The following is a 15,110-nucleotide window of genomic DNA, read 5'->3' as shown; positions in this document are numbered from 1 at the left end:
AATAAAAGTACCTCTGCCCCGACGACCACCACTGAGGGAGAATGGCCAGCACTAGGGTGAGTAGTGATTTTTATGAACGATAATTGCTCTGTTTTAATTTGGATCATTACAAAAATATATTTGCATCGTTGTGCTTCATTTCGAATTGTACTATGTCCTACCGAGGAAGTATTACATATTATACCGACAATACACAATATTACATCGACAGAGTTAAGTATTGGTACAGGTTTCTACCTGGCCATTTTAGGGTAAAATGAAACCCTACAATATCGACAACTATTTTACCCTTAGTCTAAAAAAGTAGAACCGTAGTGCTTACCTACAGATAGGGATGAAGTTATTGACTTTACCATCGACTGCATTACAGTAAATTATATTATCAATTGTTGTAAATATAGAATTCTTGAAAAATTTTCTTTGCACAAGAAAATCACCCCTAAATGAAAGAAACGTTGGACAATTCAGTTAAAGGTCATTTTGCTTAGAAAAGTTAATAACCTCATCACCTTCCGTATTATAGGAACCAAATTAGGAATTATGATTCCTGCAGACTTCTTTGCATGATTCCCTCACAGTTGTTTTTAGTTTGCTTGCATCTGTTTCCTAGCAAAAGTATTATTATCGCCACCGTTGCTTGGTTACCTAAGTTCGCGTGGTCGTCGGGTGGTGCCGTGACGACTCGAGGCGTCGGGACGCCGCCACCCCTCGTGGTTCCCCCGTTCTGCAGGTTTTGTTGTGACCACGACGACGGCTTTGTCGACAGTCGCGCGTGATTGCGATCGAGCAGTGCGGATTTAAGATCGCTCCGGTTTCAAACTACCGCGTGTGCCGCGCCTTCTATTGTCATTCCACCTCTCCGCCCAGGGGAATGATCGTCCGCAACCCCTTGACACCCTTGTACAGCCTCCACAATTATTCACAACCAATTCCGATCCCTTTTACCGCGTAATTACTCACTCCAGTCCAAACGAAGCGCCAGAAACTTCCTCATCGCGAATGAAACACGTCCTTGTGTAACAGAGGGTAAAACCTCCCTTTCCATCAGTGTTTGAATTTTGGGAGGACACGTGTCCCCCAAAGGCGTCGCTGAAAACACGCTCGGATTTGTTTTATGTACGTGGTCAATGGTTTTTGAAGAATGAAAGGACTACCCAAGCTACTGTGGGACCTCGCTGAAGTGTCCCTGATGAATCTAAAGAAGTTATCACTGTTACATTATTAAGGACTTGTGAGGATTGGTGTTATGAGGACGTTAATTATGTTGGAGGATTTAGTGAAGACAGTGACAGTTTCAAATGAACTCTGTCTGAAGATTGATCAAGAGCATAGTTAGACCTATCTAGAAGAAGAAGAAGAGGGCAGCTGTCTTTTGTATGATTCCTATGAAGCCTGCAATTATCTACCAAGTTTGTCAGTGGTAAGAGACTCGTCTTCAGGATTTGGTGCTAAGTACAAGTGCAAGAATTGAACAGAGGATTAAGAATAGTGCTCATATATTTTATCAGTGAAGATGCAGGAAGAGGAAGTAGCGTGGAATCCACAAACGTTAAATCAGTGTCTTGTTAAGCTGGAGAATTGATAACTCAATCGAAGCGGGAGAAAGAGGTTTTAGGTAACGAAGCTTTATCCTTCACAGTAGGAAACTTCGGTGTTCGCCTTGAGACGGGTAATCTCTCACGTGACTTCCGCCTTCGCGTCGGTACCTCAATCTCCGAACCAGGATTTTTCTTGAAACTTTAATTGGAACCTCACAACCCCGGCCTAACCTCAATCCCTTATTTATGAAGCATGATTTTTCCTCTTGAAAATTTAATTAGCCTCTTCTGAAGCAGACCCAACTCACGCCCGACCAAATCCTCGACCTCGAATCCAATATTTCTTGCGATTAAAGTTCTTCATCCCCTTTGACTTCATTCAACTTCGAGACTACCTGTTGAGGATGCGGTCATTGCAGAAGTGGCTAAAGTTTCTAGACGGTTTCAAACATTAAATCCAATTTAGAATGCAAGATACATATGATTCATGAGGTGTATAGAACCGATCGATCCGGTCAGCTGATCGGTCAAGATAACTTGTTGCGAGCAGGACACCGAAGTTTCCAGCCGCTCTCAGCGGTCTTTAATGCTGTTCATGGATTTGTCGATACCTTGAAGACCTGCAGTAGACGTGGTCACAGCCACGCGTTTGCAAAGCACGTCACGTTATGAAATCTGCATTTGTCAGGCTTTCGCTAGCTCTGAGTCACTACAGTCGTTTCAAGAGCGAGGTAAATAACAGTTCCTCTTTGCCTTTTTTCGATAATTCGATGATCGATTAGGCAACAATCGACTGAATATTTTATCGTGGAATGTTGAATGCTTCTGTCAAGTGTTTTTCGGCTCTAGTGTCGTAATACGACTGTTTATCTATGGATTCGTGGAATCGACTGACTGGAAATCGATATGTTTGAAAACCTTGGAAGTTCAGGAAATTTTCATGCATGTGAGTCGTTGCTTTCGTGAGGCGTGAAGTGGATTAAAAATTCATCGATTCGTGTTGATCTTGAGGGACTGGATGGAAGTTGATGGACAGAGGGAACATGATGTAGTTGCTAAATGAAATGTTGGACAGTTGGGATGTTAGGCTGTTTGACTAATGTGCTATTTCACTCTTTGGATCTTTTTCTAATCTAGTCTTTTGTTATCTTATTATTTGATTGTTCTATTATTTTGCTATGTTATCATTACACTATTTTACTATTTTATTGTTCTACCGTACGAATAGTAGATCTTCCCTTCAGATCTCCTCCACGACCTAAAAAGACTATAGATATAATAAGTTAAAGATCACTCAATTAACTGATCAAAGTATGAAAATTAATATTGATGGCCGTCCCTAACATCGTGTCGTCGTCCTCATATACTTGCTCGACATTCGGCTGTGTCATGCTCTTGAAATTTATCGAGCTGTCAGCCGAGGCAGAGTACAAAGCCTGCCTCGTTACATCAACATCAGCCTCGTTTGGCCAGCTTTTGACCAATAAACGTTCTTTCCACGTTCTAACGCACGTGTCTACCTTGTATTACCGAAAAATAGAATTCCCAGAGATAGGAACTATAGTCCTGTTTTATCGACCTTCCTCTCGTCTTTGGGCCAAAATGGCCATAACCTATATAATTCGTTTTTTGAGAATTAATCTGTTAATAGGATGATCACATGTTTTTATTAGCGACAGATTATCATATTTATTATACAATTTCGATTAAAACGGGAAATGCTATTAGATTTATCGTATGTGTGGGTTTACGGAGGGAAGTTACTAAATTGACTGGCATACTGATGTATAAACGTCGAACTTGTAATCAGTTCTGAGAAAAACCCAACAGCACAGAGGTGTACGGTTACCCCGTAATAAAATTGTCTGCAAGCAATATCAGTTCACCGTTCTATCATGATTTACTAGTGTGAACCAGTTTTGGTTACGGAAAAAGGAAATTTGTTTTCACGTTTAATGAAGTTTACCCGTGACCCGCATTGTTGAAAAGTTGCGGGGGCCGCTCCCTTGTTTCAGAGTTGGACAAAGCAAACAGTGAAATTGAGAATGCAAAGATTACAAGCGTGCTACACGTACGGGGATAAAATCCCATTTATCTTCGAATTACGCACATCATACGAGGCATGTTGGAGTTGTTTTCCTTTCACCATTTCGCGTTCTAGTAAATAATTCGGATTGCTAGTTACTTTTTTGGTTAGAATATTAAATTATCACTAAACATGGTGGTAGGATGAAAGGAGAAGATATAGAAGTCCCTAGAAAAGTAAAATTATCACTAAATATGGCGGTGGGGAAAATAGAAGACATAAAAGTCTCTAGAAAACTATACAAACTACAGTTTCTAAGTTCGTTTCTATTTTAAAGTTTTTCATAAGGCAACGAACTGTTATAAATAAAGTTTTTCAAGACTTCTATGAACTATAACCACTTTCAGCATACTAAATAGCAGTTAAATTGAGGCTACACCATAAAATGAATGGTCAGTGTAAATCAAGTCTAAAGATAGCCTCGCGAATCCCTGTTCACGCGATGGCTACACGGTTACTTCTAAAAATGTTCCTCTTATCTTCACCGTGTCATCGCGTGTCGACATTTTAACGAACACCGATGTTCATTGTCCAGATAAACACTGAAATTGCAATTAAACGAATGACTTTTAAAAAACACAGCTACGGTAATTCTGTTTTTTTTTTTTGGCAAGCGTGTTTCAGTGATTCGTAAAGCATCCAATTTCTTTGTTATCCGTTCGCTATAACGAGATTCCTAATTAAATGATTTTATTGACACGTGTCGCTTTGTCAGACACGAGGACCGTTAAAATGCTAACAAATTGAACTCACCCTCCGACCTATTTTTTAACGCCCTCTCTAATTTTTAGATAAACGAATGTTTTTCTGAGCGTTACTTTTATTTTGTTAATTTGTTAATTCGGATAACTTTATTTACGCGTCTACATGAACTTTATCCCTGTAAATTTTAATACAATTCAGAAGGAGAACTTTATTGATCAAATTTAAATCTGAACCGCAGGAATTTGATTTTAGAAGACTGAAGTTTAAATTTTCTGATAAGAGAAAGAACTGATATTGTTCATTCGATCTCAGTTTTCATCAACAATAATGAAGAATCATGTTTCAGAACCTTTCCAACAGATATTCATATCCTGCCACGGTCTCTGTTTCTTCGTAACTTTAAGAGAAAGTTTTAGCAAATTTCAGCAATTTTCTGCCTCTGGAAGCCCGAGATCTCCCTCCAATTTTGTCTCTTCTCGACATTCATTTTACCCGCAAAACTTAAATGCAGATTAGACTAGAGAATTGGTTAAACGAAATTTTTATTCGACGAACTTGAACTTGAAGATAATATGAAACATTCAGATACTTTTTTTTATATTGTTACACTTGTTAGAAATTTTATTCTTCTATTTGAATATAAAAATTTTTCCACCAATGAAATCACTGAACAGCTAGTAATTTTCGAACTATAATTATAATAATATATTAGTAAATATACTAGAAAAATACTAGTTGCCCAGGTCATCAACACATAAAGTCCCTAGACTCTAGTTAATTAACTGGTTAACCTCTTTTTCTCAGCTGTTGAAAAAATACACGAAAATAGAGCATATTTATCCGAGGAAAATCTTTAGTCTCGAAATAACCGTAATCCATAATGCTGTCTTCAACTGGCAGGAGAGACGCCACGTTATTACAGTAGTTTCGCAGTTCCTTGGGTTTTCAAGGCACTGCGAAGTAAGCGGTTAGAAGCGAATCGCGTGTTGGCCTGCCATTTATCCACGGTTTCGCAGTCGTACCTACGTTAAAACACGAAAACGCGCGGGATTAATCCGCGCAGTGTACGACCAAGGACGTTTCCTGTCGGTGGATGTCGATTTTATGCATCAGACCGGGAAAATGACGAGTATGTAATCGGAATCCGTGTATTCAGCTTAATGTGTTTGTGCGTTAAATTTGCGGGATTAATGGTGATATTCATTAGCTTTAGGTTCAAAATCGATTTCCAGGGCAACATGGTTCCTATATGTTTAGAATATCATCTTCAAAATGTCTGAGTATCAAATGATTTCATATTTTCATTTCCTGTAAATTCCAAATTGGTTTACGGTCAAAGATCACAAGCGATTCAATTTCTCAGAGGTAGTTGCTATCAAAGAAACATCAACTAAACTGCGAAAGAAATAAACGTAAAAATAGTGTCTTCATGGCAGCACTAGTAGTGAAGCCAGTACAGAAAGGGTAGCATAAAAGCGGCTACTAAAGGGACAATAAAAAGGCGGATTAACTCTGGTAAAGGACGACCGAACGTGCGCTAATACTAGGATCGAGCTCATAGAACGTTTTACGGTTGCCGGATTTCACTTAATTTCTGCATTAAGCACCCGGCCAGCCATTCGATACGCCGACCCAACGAAAATGAAACTTGGCAGAAGTCGTTATGAGAGCCCGGAAGCTGCAGGGGAACGAGTGTTTGACGTCTGTTCAGAAGAGCACTAGACTCCCTTTGTCCCTTGTCGATCGTTCTTCCACTGCTCTCTGTCTCTTCTGCAAACAGTACGTGTGTACGAAGCTTAAAAGCCTCTGTCCATAAGGTGAAACGTGTCTGGTGTGCATGGAGGCGACACAGCAGACCTTAGGGACATGCGGAAGTAGAGGCAACTGGATGTCTCTATGGATAATGGGTTTTTATGGATGATAGAATTTCGTAGGATCTCTATGGTGGAAGGATTTTTGTAGATGATAGAGTCTTTGAAGGTGGTGGTGTCTCTATGCACAGTAGGGTTCTCTTTGATGGATGATGTGGTCTTTATGATTGGGGCATCTCTAGGGAAGGCCGGGCCTTTATGGATGTGGGCCTGTATGGAAAGGAGGACCTCTATGGAAGGCTGGGCCCCTGTGGATGGGGAGCCTCTATGGAGGGGGAAAACGCTATAGATGGCGAGCCTCTATAAAAGGCTGTGCTTCTGTGGATGGGGAGCCCTTATGAATAGTGGGGCCTCTATGAATGTTGAAGCCTATATGAATGGCGGGTTGTAGTAAGGTCTCTACACATGGCAGGCTTCCAATGGATGATGCTATTTGTATGGGTGGTGAGATCTCAACCGATAATGTGGTCCTCTGAATGGTGGATCCTATACAGACAATGACCCTGCACGGTCTTCAATCCACCCCACTAATTCTGTAACAACAAACATTTTCGAGTTTACGATGGACCTGACAATACCCAGCGACATTGTATCCTTTTTGTTCGGAAATTGAGAAACACATTGCCACATGTCGCGGTTGATTTCCCGAGAGGTCGTTACTTTTAGGACGTGGACCGTGGTTTTACAAGTGGTAGCACTAAGGGACACCCTTCTTTTCTGTCCCTCAGGAAGCAAATGTCCTGTGAAAATGTGGCTGGGCGGATTGATCCGACGTCGAAATTTCCATGAAGAAACAAATAAGCATTTGCCTCATGGGAAACAATTCATCCGTAAATTTATAGTGTCGCATTCCTGAAATATTACGTTTTCTATCAAATAGAAACGTGGGACGAAGATTATATCTTCGGTGTTTTTATGTTCACCTCTTTTTGTGTCCTTTGAAACGACCATTTGAGGTATAAAAACGTTTTGTATACATTGTCTCTTTGTTATGCCTATACGTTTAATTTCTTTCAGATGGTTTCGTGAGATACACATTTATGAACATAACAGATTGCCATGTTTCATGAGAATTAATAGCATTTCAGTCATAAATGAGAATGAAGGTTCTTCACAATTTATAGGGATGAAATGAAGAGCATTTTATTTCATTACACTTCCAAATCGTAATGGCAGAAAAGGGTTTCTTTATGGAACCTTTCTTGCAAATATATACATTTTGCAATTAAAAAGTTTTTATTCGCCGGAGCCCGAAATGCTGAACTTTTTTGGTACTTTAGTCGCAAAGATATCGAGTTATCGATATCCAATTACGGTTCAGTAGTTCACCCAAGGGTATCGCCAGAATTTACAATTTTTTGTTAGAGCCTTTTAGGTTTTTATTAGAACAAAAAGTTTTCAACGAAAACACTTTGCATTACATTGCAATATGGTTTGGCAATTTTTTACACAATTCGTGTTGAAACGTTCAAATTAAAATAGGCTTTTCTTATTTCATTCTTCATAACTTTCTTTCTTATCAACTTTCCCTCCAGTTTATTTCTTACACTTATTCTACTAACCTTCTTCTCTTTTTATTTCATCGTCGACCTCTTATCGTCGAGTGTATTCATTTTCCTCTATATTTCTTACATTTCTACTTTCGATAAAATTAGTAGCATCAGTCTGTGAAATTTGAATTTTCCAATTCCTATATATATTTAAAAAATAATATCAAAAACTTCGATATGAGAAAAAATAGAAAATTAGAATATCACAAATAGCAAACATGTGACATCTGTGGAAACTCAATCCACCTTTAACACCATAACAAGATTCTCCAGAGGATCTCGATAAAAATATATATATTTTCCCCGTTAGTTCCGTCGCGCTCGATAGCAGCAAAGTGATCATTGCCTCAGCCAATGACGATCACCGTGGAAAGCTCGTTATTCGTCGGAGTAACGAGGCTGGCTGCGTCAGTCGATCCTATATTTGATATCTTCACGTTTCTCTGTTGATGACAATCTATTGGAAGGAAATGGCCTGCCAGGCTATTCCGCTAACTACCCTGGATAATATTATATCACCAGGCCATCTGAGATATCACCGGGCCCTTCTGCTTCCCTGACGAGGTGCTACCAAATTAATGAACTTCGATCAACAAGTTCCTCTTCGTTATTCTTGTTCCTTCTAATGGATCAGATGATAACAGTGATGATTATTTTTGTCTTTAATACCATCTTCTATCATGGATGGTTCAATAGACTGATTGCTCAGGAGTTATTTTAATGTGTCAATTGGGAATTGAAGGAATTCGGACATTTAAGGACAAAATTATTATTATTTTATTAAAGATACTTTTTCTTACTTCTATACATTATTTTTTAATTTGTTAAAATTTTTACAATTTCAACCTAAGGATTTTCCTTTTTTGGAAATTTCAATACAGGATTTTAGGGATGAAAGTTTAGTTATGAAAAGCAGTCAAGTTAGGGAAATCTCGTTTCGCGATGGCGGATCGAGCTTTGACTTACCTTCAAACGAAGTTTACACGGTCGCAGCCGTGATTTGCGAGCTGAATCGTGTACCAGTCTCTCCATAATTCTATTTCATGTCGCGGTTTCGTTATGTCCTGTCGTTGTACGCGTTCGTACAGATCACGTTACTGCCAGTCGCAGAGTTTCGCTAAAAACAGTGCAAATTAGGATCGCCTACGAAATGATCCAATCAGAAGTTTCAAACGTGAGGTGAATGTAATTAAGAGACCGCCGGGGATTATTCAATGTTACTGTATCCGAGGAGTTTTTAAATTGATTCCTCTTTTCATTCTTCTGAATGAAATTTGTATTTCATCATGAATTTACATTTTTGTATTTAAATATTCATATTCTTATGTCAATTTCGAGAAAATACCATGGTTCATAATAGCAGGATGTATTTTAATGAATTTGGGTAAAAATATCTTTTGTGAAAATTAGTATCCATCAAATTTTTTAAATGTTTCGTTAAAAGAATTTGCGAACAAAAGCGTCCGAAGGCCCTTTAGGGTAGTTTTCCATCGAAGCAAAAAATTAGTTTCAAACTCCATGGTATGCGAGCGATATAATTGGTTAAAATTCAGGCTAAATAAAGCTTGATTAATTGAAAATTCTGCAGAATTATCAAGCAGCTTGTTCGTTGATCATCGAGGAAAAAGAACGTTGAAACGTGTACATGCTTCTATTAATTACATCCTACTAATTAGTTAACTTTGTCGGGACACTTCGTCAGTTTCCTGCTTGGTACTTGCCTTTCGAGCTTCATTTCATGCACGACCAGTAAAATAAAAATTTCTATCCCTTTGTTCGACGATGATTCATCGCTTCTGTCGTTGAAAATGAATTTTTGAAAAATTATCTGTCACCGACCAGCTTAATTGCCAGTCACGTGCAACGTATCGCCTCGATTTTCACGGTGGGTGGTGAAATTCAACCGATGTGGACGTAAATGAAAAATAAAAAAAACATGGACCAATTTGTTCGATTTATTGTTTCAACTGATCTTCGAAGTGTCGAATACGAGGTTTAAATTCCTCTGGTCTTTCTTCATAAATTCGAAGCACCATCGATGTTTAAACTTTGCCAGAGGTACCTCACATTTCTAAAGGTCGTAAGAAACACTTCGACTATGAAATTTCTCTCAAGTTTTCGCAGCAAGAGCTGTCTGGATGAGTAATTTTCCAGAGGAAATTCAACCGCCTGGTTTCCGGAAGCATTGAGAACTTCTCGATTCCTATCAGAGGTAGTTTACGATCGATCGTCTCCTGTTAAATACTTCTCGATCACGCGCTACTCGGATGTTCTTACCAATTACCGGTGTGAGGAATAGTTGTCAAGCCTAGCATTTCCAAGTAGTAATTGCCTATATGGTCGGACAGTTTGACCAGACATGTGGCCAGACGAGTAGTACTGGTCCTAAAAGTAGTCTATAATCCCCATATATTATGATATAATATAGGTTATTGAATAAACAATGTTTGGTCCTTTTACGAACAGTTAAGCAATATATCACCATGAAAGTAGTATAATCGTGCCCATAGTCAGCCACTTTATTCACTGATGCTTTCCATGCAATTTTTGCCTCCAACTGTGTTATTTCGCACAAATGAGAAAGATAAAAGATGAATCATCTCTTTTTTATGGTTTTTTTATTACACATACGAAGGAAACAACTCTTTCTGCTGGAGAAACGACGCAGTTAGCGGGTTTAACGATGGCAATAATTCGGTTTCTACTGTGCTAACAAAAGACATACGGTACGCATTTCCATAAAATCTATTGTCATAAACTTACTTCGCAGTCCAGATTCCAGCCACTCGTCGTTCGAGTTTCTCAAACAAAGAATAATGTTCCCGACCCACTCTATTTTTCTTCTGTCCCTACGTGTTTACATGTTTCTTAAGCCAACGGTATTGGACGACTTCCTGTTCGTTTAGTTAGAAAAATAACAGTCGGCTGTCAGACAGCCACTTTCGGACTGAATAGAGGCTCTCTCAGATGAATATATAAGCTTGTTGGAGATGAACGTCTTCGTTTTTGAAGTAGACGAATCTTTCGGAACGTTCTATGAATTTTTTACCATGGAATTGTGTTACTGCTTCTTTTTATTTCATATTTCCGAGTCTCAAGGATAACGTTTGTGGGAATTACAATAAGCAATCCAATAATGAATCATTATTCTTTTGATGCGACGGAATTGAAATTAATTTTTATATTTGCTCATCACGCGAGAGAAATGTTCATTGTTCTCGGCTTCTATGAATCCGCCGTCAAAAACCTTGCTCAAAGGCAAAGAAGGGATGAAAACATTTGAAAAAGACGATGGAAATCTTGATTAAAGAATAGAAGAAAAGAATCAGCGGAGCTTCAAACACCGCTTATTAAACGTCGAGGTTTTTTCTTCGTGCCTTGACCAATCTCATCTCTTTTCACTCTTTTCTTAAACGAAAAGGAAGAACATTCATCACTTTTTTGTATTTTCAAGCAGGACTTTGGGGAATTTCGGTCATGTCGCGGTTGCGATCGATAGAAGATAAGAAAAGGATTAAATTTGTGTTATGGGATCGATCCTGACGTGGAGGGGTGGTCTCGAAGCAGCCCTTAACTTCAGTGTGTCTTAGATACTTGATGTGATTCAATAAAAAGAAATAATGTACATTATATTTAGTTCTTTTACCTTCTTTTTTCTCTGGAAGGAATTTTGTACTTTTAGAATATAAGGAAAGAATTATGGGGGTTGAGAAGGGTGAAGTTTTTTTATAAATTTTCTATAGTCTTATTTTTAGGAAGTACTTAGTTATATTTTGAGGTTCATCGTTTTATAAAAATAATATTATTCTGGAATTTCTCTTAGGAAGTTTCCTTTATTCATCATCGTCAATCGCTATGTTACCCATTCGAAACTTTGTTTCGCACAATCTGCATCGTACGTCTTCTCAATGAATTATTTTCGCTTGAGTCGAACACCTCCGCCATTTTCTTTGTCACTGTAGCATTGAAATGGCGAACGCAAACGCTGGAAACGCGTTTGCACAATCGGCTCAAGTTTCACAGCGGGAAACAATAGGTGCCAGTTAGCTTACTCTGCTAGTTACAAATTTAAATCCCTAGGTAGTGGCTACATTGATAAAATCCACTCACAGGTTAAATCATGTAACCGTTAATTAAATGTAGTTTAATTAATAATCAATCAAAATAGACGAGTATAGTAATAATAAATATTACAAATTCAATAAAAGTCTAAATTGTACCTGGCTTTAAATAATTAACAATTTTCCAAAATTTTGCTTGATTTTCAAACCGAAAAATAAAATTAAATTAATCAACTCTTGTTATTGGCACAATACCATTTCATTTTCGTTCCATCGAAATGTACCCAGAATAGAACATTCATGCTGATAATTTTGTCATCGACAGACTAACTTCAACTTTCTCGTCGGATGCTCTTCGAAACTTTTAACCGCGTTGCTAACGAAGGATTTAACCATTGGAATGAGCCGAGTGGAAGAATTAGATACGTTTCGAACGTTTCCGTCCTCTTTTGTCTCCAACTTTATGTAATTTTCAAGCCACGACCTCCTTTCAAGTCAAACACACTCGAATCGCGTTTATTGAGAAAGAAAACACTCGAACCGTGTTCTCTTTCTGGCAGTTAAAAACTGTATCTAAAATTCCTTGATTTTTATGAAATGAAAATAAGAGGTTTTTTCGAAATACAACAGTATTAATATTCGAACGAAAAATTAAACCATCATGTGAAAGAATGTTCAGCATCAGACGACCTAAAGAAAACAGCTGCCTGAAGCTTCCACTACCTTGCATATTCAAGATCCTAAATATCAGGCGACCGTCTCTGGCCGAAGAACACGAGGGGTTAAACGAGGCCGCGTGCTTTTTTCACCCCTTCAGCCCCCTCCCAGACCTCCGTCAGTAGCAGTTTTCATTCCTTTCCACCCTTTGTCCTGCGTTGTTGGTTGTTGCACTCTTGTATTCGTTAGCCCGTTTCCAACGAACGGTATGCAAGGTTCTTCATACGACTGGTCAGAGCTAGATATATTTCCACAAAAGTCAGAGGCTAGGAAGAAACGAACGCTGCGTGACGATATAGAATAATTGGGACCAATATGAAATACTTAGGCCCCATATGAAATACTTCACTCTCATATGGAATACGTCGGTCCCCACATAGCCTACTGCCTTGGCTGCAGATGGGACACGTCGGTCCCCACACGGAATACCCCGTCTGCACATCACCTTACATTGAGGATACTTATCCCTCCACGAAATACATTGCTAGCCACATGGCAGACCTAGGGTTCTCATAGACTACCTCAGGCCTGCAGGGAATATCTTAAGCCAAGATGGTAACTACTGAAAATAATGTGTGGCACTCTAGAATAACCTGTGACAGTATCAAATAACTTGTGGCGGCATAGAATAACGTGTTGCGAGATAACACGTGGCCTCCTAATACATGGTTATTCAACGCGCGTCTTACGTAAGGCTGGGCTAATACACCGAGAGGGTGTGGAACTGCCCCAAGTGTTCATGAACGTCTCAATATTGGTTCAGCAGATAATGGGCACTTTAAAAAAGCACTAGCATAATTTTTACCTTATTTATGTGCGACTTCTACACCTATTAGTAGCATGATACATGGTAGTAGCGTATTAGATAGGGTAGAATCTCATCCTGTTTTTCATGGAATCTCACATTTATGAAGAAAGTTTCGTGACGATAAGGAGTTAGACGATATGTACAAGGATGGGGTACCTTGCAAAACGGTATTACAGAAATTATTTTCCTGGAGGATTAAGAGGTCATATAAGGAAAACTTGTTCCGTAATATCAATTCATCTTTTATGGCACACCATACTCAGCTCTGACACACTGTAGCGTTAATTAACAATTCTGAAGCAACTTCCGTGTCAACTGCTCGGGGATCGATCGTGGAACACCGCAACCCCGTTTCCTCGGCCGGCTTGATTTCCGACCCGAGGAATTAGACTACGGAATATTCTATTCGGACCATTTTTGTCCATTCATTCTTTAGCTGTGACCTCAGCTGTAATAGCTAAATAATTGACCATCCTTCGTCGTTCCTTATGAATTAGCAATATAAATCTGAAAATCTTCGTTTCATCCATTTCATCGAAAACCAGTTGGTAATACGATTTCCAGATTTTCCCTTAAAATTGCATTGCTGTTACATGGTTTCTGGTACAAGAAATACATTTATGCTCTCAGAGCAGACAACTCGCTTTTCCAATCAATACTATCGATACTCTGCTCCAGGATGCAGAACAGGAATCAATAAAGTGTTCTATCGACCCTTATCGATCAAAGGAAAGATTCCCGGTACCATCGAGGGTCTTCAGGTTGAAAGATAAACACGAAGATCGCGCTGAGGTAAAGAAAAATTTCATGGAATCTAAGAGATCTCACGGTCTATGTACCTCAGAATCTCCTGCTGTCGATGGTGCACACGGTGTGCTTGAATAACGTATGCAAACATCAGTTTACATTGTAAATTTCCTTCAGAACACGTTCTTACCATATGTCGCGGCTTCTTCGGGTGGAGATTGCTGCCATCAAATGGTATCTTTAATGCGAGGAAAATCTGACTGAGGGATCTTTAGTTTTCATTTGGCTGTTCCTTTAGAAATTCTATGTCTTTGGGATGGAACAGTATTTCAGGGTAGACTATTCTCCGTGTTATTACTTAATTTTCTAATTAAGTTTAATTACGTTGTTCATAGTAAGACGAAGATGGAAATTAGCCATAAATTGTATTTTATGTTTGGAATACCTGACAAGCGCCTATCTTAACAATAAACGCGTCAAACGCAGCTTGACTTTGATATCTGAACAACCACCATCCTGTGTCTGCCACGACACCTGCACTTATGATTGATTACCGACACTTCCGTGATTGATATATGAGAAAGCTATTTTTTAAAAGTATTTTGCTATTATTTTCCAATAAGCCAGGTCCTATATTTTTTTCTGAAAATGAACCATTTTTCATCATAAATATCGTTGACTATTTCTTACAATAAGAAAAATTTGGAGAAATCAAGTTAGCCATGGTTAATCATAAAAGTTCTCGATGGAACGAAGTTTATAAATAAGTTAAGAGAGGTGGTGATAGAAGAGAAAGCTGTCAAAAAAAAGGAGAACGGTTCAACGGCTGCTTGACACGCGGAATCGAATTGGTGACACGTAAAATCGTGTCCCATCCCTTCAGATGGCGGGGAATCTAGAGCAAAAGAGGGAGAAAGATTGGCTACGTGGTCGTGGGAAGGGGTGCCGGCATTCTGCGGTGTCGGGAATAAAAGTGAAACGGGGCCAAGCGAGCCATCCACGCTGGGAATACTCTGGAATTTACGTA

The sequence above is a fragment of the Osmia lignaria genome, chromosome 8 (assembly GCF_051020975.1).
Source record: "Osmia lignaria lignaria isolate PbOS001 chromosome 8, iyOsmLign1, whole genome shotgun sequence".
Lineage (NCBI taxonomy): Eukaryota > Metazoa > Arthropoda > Insecta > Hymenoptera > Megachilidae > Osmia > Osmia lignaria.
This window is presented reverse-complemented; position numbering follows the sequence as displayed.